At 31.5% G+C, this 14,605-nt stretch overlaps 1 protein-coding gene across 2 annotated transcripts in view; it reads right to left on the bottom strand.

Moving 5' to 3' along the window:
- The window catches only part of LOC130894088 (uncharacterized), a 98,204-nt gene that overhangs the window by 42,750 nt on the left and 40,849 nt on the right, over positions 1–14,605 (bottom strand). The window lies entirely within an intron of this gene.

The following is a 14,605-nucleotide window of genomic DNA, read 5'->3' as shown; positions in this document are numbered from 1 at the left end:
CATTACAAATAGCAAAGACAATAAATGCGATGTACTAAAGAATTTTCATTGGTTAGATTAGAGAGGTGAATAGTAGGAATCGTTTATTTTGATATATCTCACACACCTCATTTACCATCGGATTCTATATTATAGGCGACTACTCTAGTTAGCGTTCGCTGAAGAATGTTTAACTAAATGAACCAAACAGCGACGCTCTTTACGGGTCTCAAGCCCGAACGAGGGTTGTTAAACCACTCTGATGAGAAGTAATAACGTCGAAACTAGTCAGTGGTTACAAACACCTTCTTGCAACTGCGAGCCATTGGGGATGTTAGTATCGGCAAAAAGGTCGATTGACATCACACTCTTCAGAGATTCAATATTCGTCGAGGCATTAGCCAGGAAAGTAGTTGTTTCTCCTTTGAAGAACAGCAGAATATATCTATGATATATATATCTATGATATATATATATATATATATATATATATTTAAAAAGCGGAGCCGACGTTTAATTTACTTTCTCAGAAACATTAAAATTATATTTGTATCTGTTTCTGTATAACTAGACTAACATAAATCTGTTTTATTACTGATTCACTTTTATTTGTTTTTCTAGAAATTTATATCATGAAATTTTTGAAACTATTTTTGTTTGTAATATATTGTAATTTGTCTATAATAACTTATATTCAAATTGTTAATAAATTCTCAGACAACGATCAAATAAGGAAAAAAAACCTTTGGTAGGTATAAACAAATCGCAAGAAACCGAAAAGTCACTATCTGCAGAGGACGTTGTCACGGGAAAGATGAATGGGTGTTTAACGACAAACTAAAAAGACCGCTACATTTCGTTGACGATGCAATGTTATGTTGAGTGTTTTGTGAAATTATTAGATAATTTTTTATTATTATATGAAAATCCATTAAACAAAGAAACCTTCATAAGTGATAGGTATAGTGAATATATATATATATATATATATATATATATATATATATATATATATGTTTCTAATAATCACAACTATACTTATAACCACAGATATTAATTATTAATTTATTTTTCATTTAAATGAGTACGCTTAGAAATGTATTGGAGAATAAAATTCATTATTACTTTACTATTACTTTCAATTTCATTCAATAGACAAAATTAGCGTGTGATCTTTTACTTGAGCCCGTGGAATAAAAGAATTCTAGGCAACACCAGTTTAAACCATAAATACCAACTTTTTACGTGTTATAGAGGACTTTTAACCAGAAACCTTGGTTTAAACGTTATTGAAGGTTAGTGTCATTTCAAACTTTAAATTAACATGTAATTGAAGATTCTTATCTAGATTTATCATCATGTTGTTTACGATTCTCGATTTTGCATTGGGCAAAGGGTTTTGGGGAAATAGATGAATAAAATCATTTCATATTCCATTAAAACGTCAAAATTATCATGATACACGCGACAAAAAGACAAGAATTGAGAGCCCTTATTAACAGAAGCACATAGCACAGTATTTAGTTACTTCGAGTTTTATTGCAAAAGCTGCCTTAATTTGATTTCAACAATCATATTCTGGATAGCTTTTAAAAAAAGAAGCTTTTGACATTGTTCCAATTCTATGCAACTACTGCTACTGTCAGTTGCGTTACTTCTTTCTCAAAATTATTTTTCCTTGCCATCTCTTCTCAATATCTTTCCAATTCGACTCTTTTTCTTCAGAAAGTTGACTAAGAGTATCTCCTCGTCAAAGAACTTGCTTAATCTTTTTTGTTAACACTTTCACCTGTATGTGGGGTTGTTATCTTGTTTGCTTGTAACTTTTCTTAGTGGATTATTACTGTTAGTATATCCCATCACTTTAATTGCGTTCGTTATCCGAGCGGGTTTAGGCGGCAACTTCCGGATTCGCTGCTCGTGGGTTCAAATCCCGTTCACACAGTAAAAATAATATGATTTTTCTCGCCAATTTTGTTTTAGAAACTATCACTGCAAATTTTTTACTTCGAAACAGTGTTTGTCTGCTCTCCGTTGTGGATTTACTATACCACCAGCATCATTATTACCAAAAATTTTATTATATTTTCGAGAAGAATTAGTATTTCTCATTCGTTATTGTTTTTAACTTATTTAAAAAGAATATTCACAACTTTTTTGTTTCGTATGCTATGAAAGCATGTTCTTTGGTATTTTTATCTATATATAAATAAAGCAAGATTATTGTTTCGTCTCAGAAAAATGTCCATTCAAAAGTGAACTATAAAACAGGAGCTATCGATATTCTTGGCATTAACGATCCATAGTTTAATCCTCAGTCCAAACGACAAATATTTTTGCCTAACGTCGGATTCTCTCTAGTTAAATATTACGAGTCAGTCCTTTCACATGTTTGTTTTTTCGTTTTATCAGAAATTTTAAGTTGGAATTTCTGAAACCGTTGGAGATATTCATACTGGATACACTGTTCACACCACCACTACACCAATACTCAAAATTATACTGTCTGACGCGCGTTTCTATAACCAGTTTATCATCTTCAGAGACTTACTTACTTCACTTTACCTTCAGTTTCTGAAGACGACAACTTGGTTGTCGAAACGCGCATCAGACAATGTAGTTTTGAGTGTTGGTGTAGTGGTGGTGTGAACAGTGTATTCAGTATAAGAAATTATGTCAATTCTACGAAATATAAGTGAGTACAAGTCCCTGTTTTTCGATTTTACGAAGTTTATTTTGGATACTTGAAACACTACGTAAAATTAGATGATTGGATAGTTTTTCCAAATTAATCGATACCTTTGCTGAAAAGTAGATTGGGATATATTGATTTTACCTAGCTCTCTACGAATATTATCTCATTTTCTTGTCAAAAAATTGATATTAGTATTTAATCATCTAGGTTTCACCTCAGTTACCTATTCATTATTGATTAAAAGTATTTGAGATCATGTAGAGGCATGGAATACTGCAATTTTGATACCAATATACAAAGAAGGAAAAAATGACGATTTTGCGTATTTCCGACGAGCTGCACTTTTCGATACAGTGCTCGAAATAATGACCAAGTGTCTTAAACAAAAAATAAAAGAACATGGAGAAACTCTGCTGGGAGTACGAATACAATTTGCAATTTTTATTGACTCATAAAAGGCACATGACACAATTACAAGACAACAAGACCTGAAAGTACCAATGAAACTGATGAAGCACACGAAAATGACCCTTGATAACAAAAATTAAACAAAAACAGATATTATCAGATGGTTTCAACACAAATATCGGACTAAAATGATCATCTACCTAGTAAGTTGTTCAGCATAATATTGGAATGTATGAAGAAGCGAAATCAACACCACAGGAACATTTAAAATAAAATCAATATCTGCAGATGAAGTAATTTTATCAACAAGTGAAAAGGAGTTGGAAAGTACGTGCATGGCTTTCATAGAAATGACAGAAATAGTGAACCTAAGAGTAAACGAAGAGGAATCCATGAAAATTATGCATCCCAAAACGCATGTAGATAAGAGAAATCTTAGAGTATGCGGGGGCACAAGGACATCTTATAGAGAGAGGAGGAGGGCTGGAAGGTGGGAAAAACATTTCGTTGTTCTGTCAACTTTCGAGATAACAAATCATTCTTACAAATGCAACTCCCCTAAACGTTCTTCATTGTAGAATAACTATTCTTTCTTCTTCTTTCTTTCCTGTCTGTTTCGATAACCAAGTAACTTACCTTTAGTCTCTGCAGACGATAACTTGGTTATCAAAACGCGCGTCGGACAGTGTAATTGTGAGTGTTGGTGCAGATGACATAGTCATTGTATTAAGCAACAAAATACAAATATGAGAAACTATATTGTATAAAGACTAATATTTCATTATCAATTTTTTAAAGACGTGCATATGTTTATCCTTTAGATCTTCATCAAAATTCATCAGGTAAGTTGCGTCTACGGTAATTATTGATGTCCTATCTATATTTTTTTTTTTCACATTTTTTTCTTCTTCTGTTATTTTTTTAAGTTCACTTTATCAGTTCCTCTTTCTATAGTTTTCGCTTTTCCATGTTTATTTCCTTCCCTTGACAAATTTTTTCTTCTAACTGCCTTACATCTATGTTCTTCTCATAATTTTTGGATATTGTTGACTACCACTATTTAACTTTGTTCATAATCCATTTTAATAAGTATATTTTCTCCATGATAACTTAATTGTTCAATTTAAATTGCATTCTCTAAACAATATATCTTTCTTTTACAAGTGCAACTGTAAATGTTGGATTTATTTTAAATTTTAGTTTACTTTTTCATCCATTCCATTTGTTTGTGTTTCTTCCCTTTTTTATAACATTTTATTTCGTTCTGTTGTTTGTTTTTGTGCTTTATCTTCCATCATTATTCAATATTGTCGTTGATGTTCTTTTGGCTGTGTTTTTATGGCTTAAATACGTTTCTCTACATCGTTATTGTATCTTTGTACTTGTCTTCCAGTCTCATATATTGATATCTCATATTTCTATTGATTTCTCTTTTCATCCTCCCCTTTTGCATTTTTGATATATCGGTATCGTTATCATGGAAGAGTTATTTGCTTGTGACTGTTTTAGTTTAGAGAGTAGTGCGTCTTATTCATGATAATTAACATCAACATTAATTTAATCTTAGCTAGTCTGCCTTCATAGAAATGAATGATTATGAACACAGAATTTTACTGTTGTAATTAGTGTAATGAGACTTTTTGATATATTTATTTTTCTAAATGTTCTTGATTTTAGGTTACTTCTGTTTTTAGATAAGTTTTTTTGAATAATTTTTGAAAGATTCATAAAAAATTTATGTTTCGACTTAACTTCAGTTTTTATCAAAATATGATATTGACACTGACAAATTGCGTATTCATATCAATTTATATTAATCAATAGTTAAGTAGAAACGTAATTTTTCATAAATCTTTCAAAAATTATTAAAAAAAAAACTATTTTTAAAACAGAAGAGACCTAAAATCAAAACACTTTAAGCATTAATTAGTGTAATGTATAAATGATAGCTGTTTAGCGATTAAAACTGTTTAACTCACATATGCAATTAACAGTCTATTCGCACTCATCTCAAAATAATTTTGTTATTATTATAATTGAAAATTCTAATTGATATTTAAATGTAAGTATTTGTTAATGGTTTAAGAAATGTTAATTTAATGTAAGTGTAAAGTTATCCTTAGTGAAAGATGTTTTAACAGTTATATTTGACAGTATGAAGAATGATCTTATTCTTATATTTTTGCTATTTTAACCAAATGTAGATGTTCCAATGAGATGTGGTTTGAAATGCAGATGAAGCTTCGCCGTCATATGATTATCCTTCGTGTCACGCACTTCCAGATTACAAAGGTTTCTGTTTAGAGCAAGAATTCTCTGTATTTAGTATTTATTCAAGTAATACAAAAGAAAATGAAGAAATAATTCATCAAAGAAATGTTTGATGAAAACAATAACAATTCAACTCGAATAAATAGAATTTAGGAAATAATTTAGTATACTCGGAGATTACGCATGCCGCGTAGAATGCGCAATGGATCCTTTATCTACTCCTAAAGTGACCAATTTCGATTTGATTCAACAACTCGTTGTTTCACTTTTAGGGCTGATCCTCACTATAATGACGTTCACAGTTTATTCTCGATCCGATGTCCAGGGTTTGTACACTGGAATAGGAGAAGTTCAGGACGATTTTGAACACCATCTATGTTATCGGTTTACATCTAAAAGCTTACTTTTTGGTGTTTTATTTTTGAATGTTTGCCAATCTGGATTCTGAAACTAAGTTGCAATCATGCATCGAGAAACAACCAAGATTATTGAATGAACAACGTCCATCTTGCAAAGTGTTTGATATTGTTTGTGTATTAGCTATTTGCATTTTTGTGCATTTGAAATTTATTATTTGCTGCGAATTGTGCTGTCGTGTTTACTTAGTCATTATGAGTAAACGAGTAAAGGCCTGCTGTGTACCATGATGCACGAATAAGCAAGCGATAAGGTAGAGTAATATTAAATATTTTTCAACATAAAAATATTTGAGTTGAAATCAAGTTCATATCTATACGAGAATGACTCTTTTCTTCCTAACTTCATTAATTTGTATTTAGGGAATCATTTTGTTGAATGGTTAAATATGTTGAATGATTTTATCCTTATTTTACTTTTTTATAGACATTCCATTCCTCCGAATGAAGACGTTTGCAAAATTTGTTTGCAAAGAATAAATAAGTTAATGCTTGTAGATACAGTATTATCATAACATAGAATATGTGATATTCATTTTGAACCAATTTGTAAAATCCCCAATGGCAGGTTAAAAAAAAGTTTCACTGCCAACTCTACATATACCTGGTACTTATTTATATTTATTGTGACTATAAACCTCTTATGAATCATAATGAAAAGTTATGCAGAGGAAAAGAATTGCTATTTGGTATAATTAATAGAATTTTGAAGGGCAAATATGTTAAATATAAGGAAAGATATAAGAAAGATAACGGTAAGTATTAATTATCCATGGTTTCCATCCATTATCCATAAAATCTGTTTTTTATATACCATTATATGTACTATGTACAAACAGAAACATTTTTTAAACTCGCCAACATCTCACTGTTGACAGTTCTAAGCCTGCTAAAGTGTGAAGGAAAATTTTTTGTTTGTGGATATAGTTATAAAATGTCAAAAACAAAATAAAAATTATAATAATCATCCTGTGTTCCAATATTCCATCTACCTATATCTATCTATAAACCTTTTAATTGTGAAATTTAGATGTTCGGACCTGGTTGTCACTTGAATTGTAAATTAAACCAAAATATTTTACAAAATACTTCGTTTAAGCAGTATTTTAATTTCAGGTATTTATATTTTCTTGTAAACAACAATATTTTAATTTGAAATGTTAGCAAAATGAAAGTATTTTGCGTAATACTTTTGTTTCATTCACAATTTGATGCGACAACTAGCTTCAAGCATTTAAAATTACTTTAGTTATTTTCAAATTTCCCGCGACATTCTTGTCTAAGGATCAAATGAATAACTGGTTCGGAGTCAGTCGAAGAGATGTCGCTGGAATCGAACTTTGTCGTCAAATTTTTAAACAGAGTGGCAGATCTATCTGTGTATATAATCTTTGCCGATGTCGATCTGGTAAAATCGTATCGTATTCACATGTGTGATTTGGTTATGTTGGTTCCAGTAGTTACTCTTGAGACTGTGCTCGAGTCTCCATGGACTGAATTAGAATAATCTTTTATTATATTACGTTGAAGTATTCATTATTTAATTTCATAACAGTGATTTTGAACTAAGGCAATATTCTCAAATCACAATTGTATACTAGTCTTTGCTGGTCTTTAATAAAAATGATAGAACAAATTGTTTTTTTTTTTTTCGTATTTTAAATCCGATGAATTTTACAGCCAAAATACAATATAAAAAATCTCACGTGAGATTAGGGGGGGAGGTAGTAAAGGAAGATGTCACGAAATCTCATCAGGGAGTGGGGGTAGGGGAGCCGAAAAATACTAAAAAATGTCTCACATAATTTATGTATATCACGCCCCCTGTATAGGATGTATTAACCTCATGATATCACTATGAAACATATCCACAAATTTCAGTGAATTAACATATAATTGTTGTAATCTATGAAATCATTCCGAAATAGGTTATTTATATGAAATTCATCAGGAAAATGAGGAATTCGAAAAAAAAGTAACAAATGTAATATCAAATGTTTAGAATATATATTTGTCATAAACAAATTTAACGATACCACACTTAACATTCTATAATGATATACGAACTGTAGATCTCCATACTTTAAATTCCATTCTTCTAATCTTGATTTTTTCATCTAATAAATATTCAAATTACAAACAGGCACTTGACACATAAAGTCGAATTTCGCTTTCGTAAGTAGAGTGAACAGAAATGCATTCTTGATAGAATAAGATATATGATTCGTCTTTTCATTCTAAAAGAGACAAATGTCTATGATAAAGAATTAGATTAATTAATAAATTAGTTTCATCGTAATTGAAGCATTCACTTTCTAGTCCGTAACCTATTTTCTGAAAGCGTAGTAGTTTAAAGACATATGTTCGTATATTCTACAGGATGTAACAATGTCGCAATAATAGGGCCGGATTAAGGAATTCGAAAACCCGGAAAAATTCACAAAATAATATCAATACGTTAGATTTGTGGTATCAACACGTCAAAAAATACAGAATGATTTCCAAATGATGGGGCCCTTTTGGACCTGGGGACCGGGGCTACAGCCCCCCCAAGCCCCTAGCTTAATCGGGCCCTGCGCAATAAAATTCGGTACATGATATCAAACAAATAGAAAATAATCTATGTCATTAGTAAGCATATTTTGAATTGATCTAGATTTACACTGAACTCGAATTGATCACAATTTTTGCATAAAAGAAATAAATTTTGGAAATTATGAAGTAATCACCGATGTTGGTATAAATCAACGATAAATAGAGTAGGTGCTCAAAATGTTCTCTATTTTCACGAATACACATCCTTTTTTCTAAAGAATCCATCAATCTTCTAAACGGTTGGAAGTCAGCAAAAGTGTATTTCAATTCTTGAGGTGAATTTACCTCTGTAGCATAAACTTTTTCTTCAAGTTACCACCAATGTGTGTTATTCAAGGGATTAAAGTAACATGACTAAGAACGCCAATGAATCGGAGCTTCTGCACCTCTACCAATCCATCGATTTGGAAAATGGTTACTCAACCAAATTCGACACATTCAATGAAAGTGCGGAGCACCTTTTTGATGTAAAAGTGAATGATGTTCAAGTCCATTTGAAATTTTTGTTAATAAATCTAATATTGAACAAGTTATGTTCGATATTACTTCCCACGAACCGTGTAACTTGCGCCCTCTATGAGAGTCAGACATATAAACAAATTTATTGGATGTATCAGCTTCCAAAAAATATTCGTATAGAAGCAAAATCGTAAAAACGGTGTATAACTTTTTTTCTTCAATCTTGAATATTAATCACGCTACGAAAATTTTTTACTGAGTACACCCCGTTTCAGTTTTCAATTTATCCTAGAAACGGGATTATCTTTTATTGAAACACCCTGTATAAAGCTCTGTTACGTTATACGAGGTGTTTTAAGAGAAGATTGTCTATTTTGTGCACTCACTCGAACGTTTAGTTTTCATGTTTCAAATAGAAACACCCTGTATTTTATATGAAAAAAATATTTTCTTCGGCTACGCAATTTATATAACATGAAAATTTTTACAATAAACATTTTCAAAGCTATATTTTGGAAAAAAATTGTAGATAGAAATATACTAATAATGAAACTACAGTCTGTGATTGTTACATAATCAAATTTTTGATTCATGAATGTAACCTCACTTTGATTTTATTATTTCGATGTACATCGGCATTATTCGTAATAATTTGGATAAATAATCTATTCGATTCCATTCGTTTGTGAAGTGGAAGTAGAGCTTTGCTTTCCAACTTACCTCTCCAATTTGACCCACAACAACTCAATCGAGTTCAGGTCAGGCGACTGTAATGGTCAAATCAGTACATTTTTCCTTTCCAATTCTTTCCAATACTCGTTGCAAAGCTTCGAAGAATGCTTGGAATCGTTGTCATGCTGGAACATGAATTCTCTGCCGATTAAGCACTGGCCACTACATTTTCAGTTGATATTTGTACAGCCGCCTTTTTTCAAATTCTCTCCAATTTTTCTATGTATCCGTCATCTCTTCTCCAAAACCAGCCTCAAACCATCACCTAGCCTCCACATGCTTCATGCTTCATAGTCGAAATTGGACACCCTTCGTTATCCCATAAGTCGTCAATCACGTCACTCACCATCAATGCAATCAGTTTACCTCCAGCGTTTGTGGTTTTGCGAAGCCGCCCTGAATGTTTTATATCGCCAAAGCTCCTGATGGATGCATATTTTTTCACTTTGTAGTCCACGGTACGTAGAGGTATCTTTAATTCGTCGACAATGGTACTTTTACCTGAACTATGAAGACTTCCGATAACGAGGATAATTCGTATACGAAGTCACAGGACTCACTGGGACTAAACTACAATCATAAAACAAAACCAAGTAAAAACTTCTGTAGTGTAGATATTTTTGGGTTTGTTCCATAATATTTACAAGCTCTTATATATATAAATATAAGCAATTCTTCTTAATATTGAACTTAATGAGTTTAGAATATTGCCTTAAATTTTTAAAATCTTGACGCTAATATATCGAAAAGATGTTATGATTTTTCCTCACATGTCATTTCTAGTTGAAGCGAGAATTTGTTCTCATTTGAGCGCTTTTATGATCTGACTGCTTCCGAATGGAAATTCATCAAGGAATGGAATAAAAGTGGCAGAATCATCTGCAATTCCTTCCCAAGCATTTTGTTACCGCCTTCATTGTCGATTACCGGTTAAGAAGTTATAAATTGATTAGTTAGAAGCTGCTTGAAAATAAAAATGATTATGCCGACTGAAAAAATTTGCCTAGCTGCAAAGAAACATTTTTATATCACTAGAAATAACCCATATAATGACTTTTGTCGTATTATTGGTACACCCTGTATAAAACAACATATTTCATTGCTTAAAATTACAAATTTAAAATTCTTTAAATACTTTAAGATAAAAAGAGTAAGGTCAAATACAGAGTGTTTTGTTCGAGTTGAATTATTAGAATATTGATAGGAAAGCTTAGAATTTTAATCATTCAATTGACACTTATAAAAAGCAACTATGTGGAGGTTATTTAATCCAATTTTCAATTTTGTTAATCTAATGTGATCTGTGTGTTTACGAGTGCTTATCATAAAATCCAGTTATTTTAACATAAAAAGAAGATAAACGACGCATGAAGAATAAATTGATTTTCGGTATTGACCTTCTTCTTGGCATTTTTAAAGTCAAATTAAATCTCGAATTTGTGTCTTATGTTGTTAAAAGACAAAAGTAAAAAGCAAATTGATTTTGAAAGTATCCTTCTTTCTAACCCCCTTTGATGAATTTAAATGGAATTTATAGAACTCAAAATTTTCATAAGAAACAATTTTTCATGTACTTCAACATTGTGGAGATAAAGGCAATTAACTGTACAACGCCATATGTATCATAATACTATGTGTATCTGTCAATCCTACTTTGAATTTCAAATAATTTGTGTTATTTATCCATTAACAGATCATATTTAACAATATTTTCTATATTTTTAACAAATCCTTACCTGATTTGTGAATTTTCACACATTAGTTGATTTATTATATTATTAACCAGGGTACCCCGTTACTTTAAACTAGTTAATGAAGCAAATAAAACTAAAACGACTGCATGTTTCTACGTTTAGCCTGGTCAAATTCGACCAATAAATAAGAGTGTGGATACATAAAGTTACAACAATCTTGAAATCAGAAAAATTTATCAAAATATAACTTTAAATGAAATTTCTCAAATCCTCACAGCTCCCATACATAAAAAAATCACTGGGGATCAAAGGTAATGTTTTGGCGTTCTAAAAGTCAAATCTTGTGTTTGTGTCTTAAGTTGTTAAGAGACAAAAGTAAAAGAAATTGATTTTGCAATTATCTTTGTTTCTACTCCCCTTTAATTAATTACCTAGTTCAGGAGTGGCTGGGTTATCAGCTAGACCCTACAAAGTGGGATTGGAAGTTTGGCAATAATACATCAAAATCAATTCAAACTTTATTATCAACTACGCTAGAGAAAATGCTGTATACAATTTTTGCAACTGCCAGCTGGATTTAGCATTAGAGCACGAAAGTCTGGACAATTTGTATATGACAGGGAACAAAAAAATCGACTTTTTCTATGCACATTTAGCGCTGCATCGCTTGTAGTCGCAAAAATTGTATGCAACAGTTTCTCTAGCGTAGGCTTACAAACTGTAATATCTCTCCTAGAGTGTCTTTTAGTGTGGGCTCTACATGTTTTGGGGATTAATTTGCTTCGATGTTCGTACGTAATTGGTACGTTTGTTGGGCCTAATTTGATGTTTATTATATATCACGATAAATAGTGAGATGGATGTTTATTGACAGTTATTTGTTTTATATTACTTCAAAACTAATATTTAAACCTATTAATATGTCGTCACAGCAGTAATTATTCACTAGAGAAGCACGCTTAATCGACAATTAATGTTTTAGGTCAACAGTATTTAACCTTCCGTGAACTACGTGGATACAAGTTCTCTCATGCACTACGGGGGTTTTATGGACATATAATCAATATATTAGTTCAATTTTTAAATCAATAATTTACACTACCGGTCAAAAGATTTTGCGCACCCCATAATCCATTCCTTAAATTCCAAAATTGTCATTTCACATTCGTAAACAAATTGTTTTCTTTCTCGCAAATTCATACCGTTCAAGATAAATGTGTTGCATTGATCAATGAACGTGATCGATGACTTAGGGGCCCAGAGATAGCAGCTCACATCGATGAATCTAAGGATCTGCTTTTCAGTACTTCTACAGTATTGAAAACTAGATTGGAAGAGTGGCAGTAAAATGTAATGAGTGAAGGATACTGTTCTGTACTGTACTTTTCTATTCATTTAGTAAGAAAGTATATCAGAACATAATCACACACAGCTGCTAAAAGTTCACTATCAATTTCATACTGCACACACTCCTGTTTTATAACCAACGCTTCTCTCTCGAGAATACTTAGCGAATTTTGAAGAAAATTGTTTCTTTTCTCGCTCACAACTCGCTTTGGTTATAATGAGATTATATGATCGATAGCTGTTATAAGATAGCTGGTTCGAATTTCAATTTAGATGTTCTTTGTCAACAGCTTTTGTAAAAAAGAAAATAAAGTAACTGCAGCATCACTTCATTGCTTTTAATACACTACACAACCGATTACAAAATATTTTTACTTTTACGCATCATTTTGATATTTCTGTTCCTTTTCTACATATAACTTTTCATATAAATCTCTACTAAACATCAAACTTACCAACGTGTTACTCTGAAATGAAAACTGCTAGTTATGAACCTCTTTAAGATAGACTGAGCAGAACATATCAGAATCTGTTTACGTTAAAAGAGAGAGGCCATATTTTGGGTGGGATCAGGGGCTTGGCGCTTATATAGGTGTTGCTCCTCTGCAGAGCAGTGATAGTTTGTGGTTTCGTTGTTTCAGGCTGAAAAAAGAGAAAAAAACGGACCACTAAACGTGGCTTGTTTTTTTCAATCTTTTGTTATTTTGGTTTATTTTTAATAAACATAAAACAGCAGCGGCTGAATTATTCCCTATCGTCTACCAGGCTATATGAAAACCACGGAAAATCTGAAGCACTCACGATATTTACATTAGACTAAGCAAAATATATCGGATGGGGTCTCTGCTAATTCCTCAACTTCTAAAAACATATATCAATGAAAATTTATCACAGTATATTGAACCAAAGAAATTTTTTCTAATATTGCTAATTCTAAACTTTAGATAGATAAAACTTTCAACAGAATATTCGAAGCCTAGTCAAAAATATTTTTTCAAAAAATTATCTAAACCAAAATTATACTCAGTCTGACTTTCGTTATATGGTTGATTGTGTATACTTTTTTGAGGACCATGTCATGTGACCTTGCATTTAATGAAACTTAATACAAATAAAAATTTCTCCCAACAAATTCTCTCAATAAAACGATAATCCATCCATACCTGAATAACTGATAACTGATCCAGGAGATTCGAAGTAACCTTCCTAATATCCAAATAGCATATAATTGAAGTACTCCTTTTCAATAAACCCGTCTTTGGGAAAAACCAAAAACCTTCTACTTGAACTTTGATCCATACTTACACGAGCCCAGGGAAGACGATTGGAATCGTTTAGAAATTAACCAAGATATCAGCGAAGCTGTACCGTTTCCGGAGACTTAGCTCGCAAGACGTAGTTTTATCTACCGATGTATATATTTTTGTGAAAATAGTTTTGTTGATATATTATAAACTCCTGGACAAAATTAACGCACCACTTCAATTAATCTAAATATTTACAATAAAAACACAAAATAAAACTAAGTTACACTGAAATGATTATGAACGCCAACAAATTAGTCAACATAATCTTAATTACCCTTATTTTGTTTATGCTGGAAACGCAGTGTGGTTAAGTTGATATCAAATTTTCAGGAAAAGTTTGCGGCATATTCTCCCATTCTTCAATAGCTCAATAGCGTCCTCTATGAGTTCGTTGTGATTGGAAACAGTGGGACTATGACTTCAAAATCTCCTTTTTGAGAGAGTCTCATAGATGTTCTATTGTATTCATATCCGTATTTTTAGGTGGCCACTCTAATAAAGAGATATTGATATACATCCAGCTTAAATCTTCATAAAATATGATGTTGTTAATCCACAAAGCTGAAATTGCTTACAACGATGTACTACAAGCAAACATTGACTACCTTTTATTGTTGATGCCTAGACTTAGCTTCAATTCCTGATATAGAACTATTATATGATACAAAAATCATGGTCTAAGTCTGAGTGTAACTTATTCAA

Source organism: Diorhabda carinulata, chromosome 5, assembly GCF_026250575.1.
Source record: "Diorhabda carinulata isolate Delta chromosome 5, icDioCari1.1, whole genome shotgun sequence".
Taxonomy (NCBI): domain Eukaryota; kingdom Metazoa; phylum Arthropoda; class Insecta; order Coleoptera; family Chrysomelidae; genus Diorhabda; species Diorhabda carinulata.
This window is presented reverse-complemented; position numbering and strand designations above follow the sequence as displayed.